The sequence below is a fragment of the Mustela nigripes genome, chromosome 13 (genome assembly GCF_022355385.1).
Source record: "Mustela nigripes isolate SB6536 chromosome 13, MUSNIG.SB6536, whole genome shotgun sequence".
NCBI lineage: Eukaryota > Metazoa > Chordata > Mammalia > Carnivora > Mustelidae > Mustela > Mustela nigripes.
Genome location: NC_081569.1, coordinates 51,111,089 through 51,117,815, shown reverse-complemented (window position 1 = coordinate 51,117,815; position 6,727 = coordinate 51,111,089). Strand labels below are relative to the sequence as shown.

Genomic DNA, 6,727 nt, shown 5'->3' with positions numbered 1-6,727 from the left:
TCATTTCATGTTCTTCATGAACTCTTCTCCTTTTTTGATGGACACCTTCAGCTCAGAGATGACTTCAACTATCATCTTCTCTGGGAAAGGAAAGTGGTACTGATGCCTAGATTCTTTTTGATTCCCTTTTCCCCCAGCAGTAATGGTGTAGAGAAATAGGGGCACTCCATTTCTTGGGAATTAATAAACATTTGACAACTCCTTCCTTTCTATTCATTGCATCCACAAGGGAGAAGACATATTGGGCTCCAGCATACACCACAGACGGTGTGGGAGAGCCTGCTGCATCTGTGGCCTTTACTACCCTGGTGCTGGCCTCCTGGATCCTCCCAATGACAGCTGTCAGCTGGTCCTGGGGAAGGTCCATTTTTAGAGTGGTTGGGGGATGATGGTTTCTCAGCATGGCCACCAGTGACATGAACACTGACTGGAGTTGGATCCAAAACCCTTCAGTTCTATAATTAGTGTTGGTTTTGATAATGCCCAGGGTTGTCACCCCAAAGATTTTATTGGGGTTGTATGTTCCATGTTTCTTGAAAATGCTGTTGTGATTGGGATGGTGGAGTTAATCACATTTAAAGTGGTACAGCTCATGGCCTCAGGGCAATGCTGGGCACAGGCAGTAGTCAGGGTAGCCACAACTGTGGCATTGGTCTGGAACAGATATCCTGTGTCATGCCTGGTTTTCTCAAGACTCCTACTGGAATAACTACCACATCACAATCTTTCAGGCAGTCTGACAACTGCTTAGGTTCAAGGTAGCCTTTCATAGTTGCTTTGATCTCAATGTGGCTTTGACCTGTGGCTACTCAGGTACATGAGCAACATTGTAGACATTCAGGAGGCTTACCAAGGGTATGTTTTGAGGAGAAGTGAAAGGGGCTGCCCTATTCCTCCAAAAGTCCTAGCACAGCTACTTTACACACTGTTCTTGGTCCAGGTGCTGAAGCTGCTGTGGGAGCAGTGCGGGCAGGCCAGGCAAGGGCACAAACCTGCAGGTGAAGGAGCTGGTGGTAGGCAGGTGATACCAGTGACTGCCACACTGCACAGGGCCTTATGGCTCCACTCCACAATAGAACATAAGGAAATAATCTCTGAGAAATTTGGAATTTATCAGAAATATATTTTGAGACAGTTTTACCATTGTATAATAGACTTACCTATTATAAATATTGTCTTGTTCTCAACTTGACATCATTAACGTTAAATAAAACATTTGATTATTGTCGTGTTATTCACATTATTAGTTTTCATTGAGTGAATACACAGGGTTATTTTCCTATTTCTTTTTGTTTCTGTAACCACATTTGCTTCCACTACCTTAAATTTCTTCCCCACGATTTCAAGTTTTTTTTTTTTTTTTTTTTTTTGTAATCATTAAATTCTGGTTTTTGTGATTGTGATTATGTGATATGTAAATTGGAGAAAATTGTCTAAAGATAGCTATTGATCTTCTTTTGTTGTCAAAACTCTACTTGTGTCTACATTAGACTTGTTGAAAACATAAAACACAACTTCTTGGGGTACCTGGGTGGCTCAGTCAAGCGCCTTTGATTTAAGCTCTGGTCATGATCTCAGGATCTTGAGAGCAAGCCCTGTCTTGGGCTTTGCACTTAGTAGGAAGTCTGCTTCAGGATTCTCTCTCCCCATCTGCCCTTCCCCTGCCCTCCTCTCTCTCTCAAACAAACAAACAAACAAACAAAACTTCTTATAGCCACTTTTTTTTTTAATTTCATGTGTCAATGCATGTTTTATAAAGAGGACTAATGACAAGTTGTGAATGAATCTATTCAAATTCACAGCTACAGAAACTCCACTGAACTGTGTCTTATCAATGGGAATTACTAGTGATGTGATGATATCCAAATGTTGTTACATTACTTTCCTGGAGAATGGTAACATGCAAAATGTAATTTATTATTTAATATCATATTGTAAATTCAGTTTACTCTTAAGGAAACCATGGGTGTATCCTGAATTTGGTAACTTTTTTTTTTTTTTTTTGAGTCAAGGACATAGATTCTGAAACTGAGAAATTTTGGAGTGAGAAGATGGAAATAAATTTTAATGATATTAGGAGCCTTAAAAGTATCTATGAAAACTCATTTTGGAGGCACAAGAAAAATTAGTGTACTGTGGCAGTATATCCATAGATACTGAAACTCAAAGTTACTGTTTTCTTAGGAAGCACCACGTGTAAGTGCTGACTCAGACATTAAAATTCTTGAGGAGACAGAGAACCAACCTTGGGTGCACAGTAAGTGCCAAATCATTCTGACTATACAGAAAAATATGGTAGACTTTCTGGAGATTTGCTTTATTTTCCCTTTCAACCAATGCCATTCTTATACTCAAATGAAGCATATATTTGATATATCTTAAATACAGGTGAATTTTTTTAAGGTTTTATTGATTTATTTGTCATAGAGAGAGAAAGTGAGCAAGCACAAGCAGGGGGGAACAGCAGGCAGAGAGAGAAGCAGGCTCCCCGCCGCGCAGGGAGCCAGATGTGGGACTTGATTTCAGGACCTGAGGATCATGACCTGAGCCAAAGGCAGACACTTAGACTGAGCCACCCAGGCATCCCTAAGAGTGAATTTTTAATGGACAATTTTTATAATTAGTTGGAATCGTATAAAATATCTAATGCTATTAATTTATTTTGTTGTTGTTGTTGGTACTAGATTTAAAATATCCTTGAAGGTCTGACTTTTTTAAGTCTTATATACTCTGTATCATATCAATAACAGTTTTTAAAAGATCTAAAGTTTCCTTTAAAAATTAAATTTTAATCTAACTATTCTCTCTTGAACTCACAAAATCATGACAGAATTTCTTCATGGCTGTCTTCATTTCTTTGTTTCACAGTGTAGATAATTAGATTCAAGATGGGGTAACAGTGGTGTAAAATACAGCAAGGAACTTAACCTCAGAGTGGTTGCTGAAGAGACAAGATACAGGTGAAGATACATGGGCCAAGAAAGAGAATTACCACTGTGATGTGATCAAAGTGGAATGAGCTTTGGATTTCTGGTAGAAGAGTCACTCTTAGTGGTTATGAGGAACAGACTGGAGGAGATAAGCAAAGTCAAGAACCGGCTCAGAGATTATCCCACTGCTGGCAACAATGACAATCTGTAGGTATCTATGCAGGCAAGCTTAGTAAACAGAGGGAGATCACAGGAAATGCTGTCCACCACATTGGGACCACAGAAAGGCAAATTCACAACAGAGTATCTAAAGCCCTAAATGAAGACCTAAGAATCATGAGGTCACTACCAGCAGAACATTCACCTTCCTGTTCATGATGGTTGTGCAATGTAGGAGTTTACAAATAGCCACATATCTGTCATGTGCTATGAAGACCAAAAGTTCCATTTCAGTTCTACCCAGTAAGTGAAGGAGAAAGATCCAGCAAAGGGAGTGGACTTATTTTATTATTTAAATGAAAAAAAAAAAGCAAGTTACAATGCACTTTGCATAGTATAATCTTACTTTGTAGACATTAAGTGTAATTAGAAATATTTACATATAGAATTATTATAAAATAAAATAAAATATAAATAAATAAAAATATTAATATAAATAAATAAAATATAATATAATAATAATTAACACAGATTTTTGGTTGACACATTTTTTTGTATGTGTCCCATATTACCTGTCTATACTCCCTTACCCTAACTGGTGGTCATAGAGGATCTACTTCAAGTGTGGCTGTGCACAATGATTTCCTTTCTGAAGAGTCTTCATTCTGCCAACTTGCATGTGTACTTCAAAACAAGTATCTGTGGCAACTCAAAATCATTAAAAAATGCTTTTTATAATCCACTACTTTATTTTTTTATTTTTTTCCATTTTATTTTATTTTATTTATTTTCAGTGTTCCAGTATTCATTTTCTTATGCACCATATCCAGTGCTCCATGCAATACGTGCCCTCCATAATACCCACTACCAGGTTCACCCAACCCCCGTCCTCCTCCCCTCCAAAACCTTCAGTTTGTTTCTCAGAGCCCACAGTCTCTCATCTTTCGTCTTCCCCTCCAATTTCCCCCAACTCCCTTCTCCTCTCTATCTCCCCCTGTCCTCCATGCTATTTGTTATGCTCCACAAATAAGTGAAACCATATGATAATTGACGCTCTCTGCTTGAATTATTTCACTCAGCATAATCTCTTCTAGCCCTGTCCATGTTGATGAAAAGTTGAGTTGGGTATTCATCCTTTCTGACGGAGGCATAATACTCCATAGTATATATGGACCATATCTTTTTTTATCCATTCGTCTGTCGAAGGGCATCTTGGTTCTCTATCCACAGTTTGGCGACTGTGGCCATTGCTGCTATGAACATTGGGGTACATATGGCTCTTCTTTTCACTACATCAGTATCTTTGGGGTAAATATTCAGTAGTGTAATTGCAGCGTCACAGGGTAGTTCTATTTTTAATTTCTTAAGGAATCTCCACACTGTTTTCCAAAGTGGCTGCACCAACTTGCATTTCCACCAACAGGGTAAGAGGATTCCCCTTTCTTCACATCCTCTCCAACACATGTTTACTGTCTTGTTAATTCTGGCCATTCGTTTTTAAGATTTATTTATTTATTTGACAGAGATAGAGAGATCACAAATAGGCAGAGAGGCAGGCAGGGAGGGGAAGCAGGGCTCGAACCCAGGACCCCAAGCTCATGAGCTGAGCCAAGGGCAGAGGTGTAACCTGCTGAACCACCCAGGCTCCCCAGATTTGGCCATTATAATTGGTGTTAGGTGGTATCTCAGTGTGGGTTTGATTTGATTCTCCCTGATGGCTAATGATGATGAACATTTTTTCATGTGTCTGTTAGACACTTGTATGTCTTCTTTGGAGAAGTGTCTGTTTATGTCTTCTGCCCATTTCTTGACATGATTATTCATTTTTTGTGTGTTGAGTTTGAGGAGTTCTTTATATCTTGGATATCAGCCCTTTGTCTGTAGTGTCATTTGTGAATATCTCCTCCCATTCCATAGGTTGCCTCTTTGTTGACTGTTCCTTTGCTGTGCAGAAGCTTTTGATCTTGATGAAATCCCAAAAGTTCATTTTTGTTTTTGTTTTTTGTTTGTTTGTTTGTTTTTAATTTATTTTTTATTTTCAACGTAATAATATTCATTATTTTTACACCACACCCAGTGCTCCATGCAATCCGCGCCCTCTATAATACCCACCACCTGGTACCCCGACCTCCCACCCCCCCGTCCCTTCAAAACCCTCAGATTGTTTTTCAGAGTCCATAGTCTCTCATGGTTCACCTCCCCTTCCAATTTCCCCCAACTCCCTTCTCCACTCTAACTCCCCATGTCCTCCATGCTATTTGTTATGCTCCACAAATAAGCGAAACCATATGATAATTGACTCTGTCTGCTTGACTTATTTTTTTTTTTTGCCTTTGGAGACATATCTTGAAAGAAGTTGCTGTGGCTGATGTCGAATGTATAATCCACTTCTTTAAAATACAAATTTTTTCTCTGATATAATGTGATTGTGAAACCCTAACTAGTATTTTAATTAAGATTCCACCTAAAACAGCTCAGTATACCCATATTTTTATGCCTCACTCTATTATATTCTTACACATCAGGATTTCTCACACCTTTAACATTGGAGGCTGAGTAATTCTTGGTTACAGGGGCTGTCTTTTACATTGTAAGGTACTTAATCCTATCCCTAGTCTCTACTTGCTAGTTACCTGCAGCTCCTCTTCACTGTGGCTACCAAAAATGTCTCCAGAGATTGCCAAATATCCCATGGGAGACAGATTGTCTCTGGTTGAGAACCATTGCTTTATTGTTTTCACTTTCAATCATAAGTCTGTTACCTTAGATCTTGGTCACATTTCTCTAGTTAGATCTACATGCATTCTGCAGCTCACAGATAAGGAGTAATTTCAATTATTTTATTTTATTTTTTTTTTAATTTCTTTTATTTTTTTATTTTTTTTTAAGATTTTATTTAATTTTTTGACAGAGATCACAAGTAAGCAGAGGCAGGCAGAGAGAGAGGGAAGCAGGTTCCCTGCTGAGCAGAGAGCCCAATGCGGGACTCGATCCCAGGACCCTGAGATCATGACCTGAGCCGAAGGCAGTGGCTTAACCCACTGAGCCACCCAGGCGCCCCACTTCTTGATATCAAAACTTACTACAAAGCTACACTAACCAAAATAATGGTGATCTGGCATAAGGATAGACATTTAGAGCAATGGAATAGAATACAAAGTCCAGAGATAACCTCTTACATATATGAAAATGAAATGATTTTGACAAGGGTATCAAGACCATTGAGGGAGGAAAAGTCAGTCTTTTAAAGAAAAGGTATTTGGGGAAACTGGATATCCAAGTGTAAATAAATAATGGAGTTGGATTTTTATCTTTCACCATATACAAAAACTAGTTCAAAATGGATCAGACACTGGGGGCACATGAGTGACTCAGTCAGTTAGGCATCCAGCTCAATTTTGGCTTAGGTCATGATTTCAGGATCCTGGGTTCAAGTCTCGCATTGAGCTCCATACTAAGGATGGAGCCTGCTTGAGATTCTCTCTCCCCCTCTCCTGCTGTCCTTCCCCCCTGCTCATGCCCACTTTCTCTGTCTAAAAACAAAACAAAACAAAACAACAACAAAAAACCCAGAATGGATAAAAACCTAAATGTGAGAGGTAAAACTATAAAATTCTTAGGCAAAAGAACCCAACAAA

The 6,727-nt window shown here is 38.8% G+C and overlaps 1 pseudogene; it reads right to left on the bottom strand.

The window, feature by feature from the left end:
- Positions 1–5,782, bottom strand: LOC131999318 (malate dehydrogenase, mitochondrial-like; annotated as a pseudogene).
- Between the last annotated feature and the right edge of the window lie 945 nt (positions 5,783–6,727).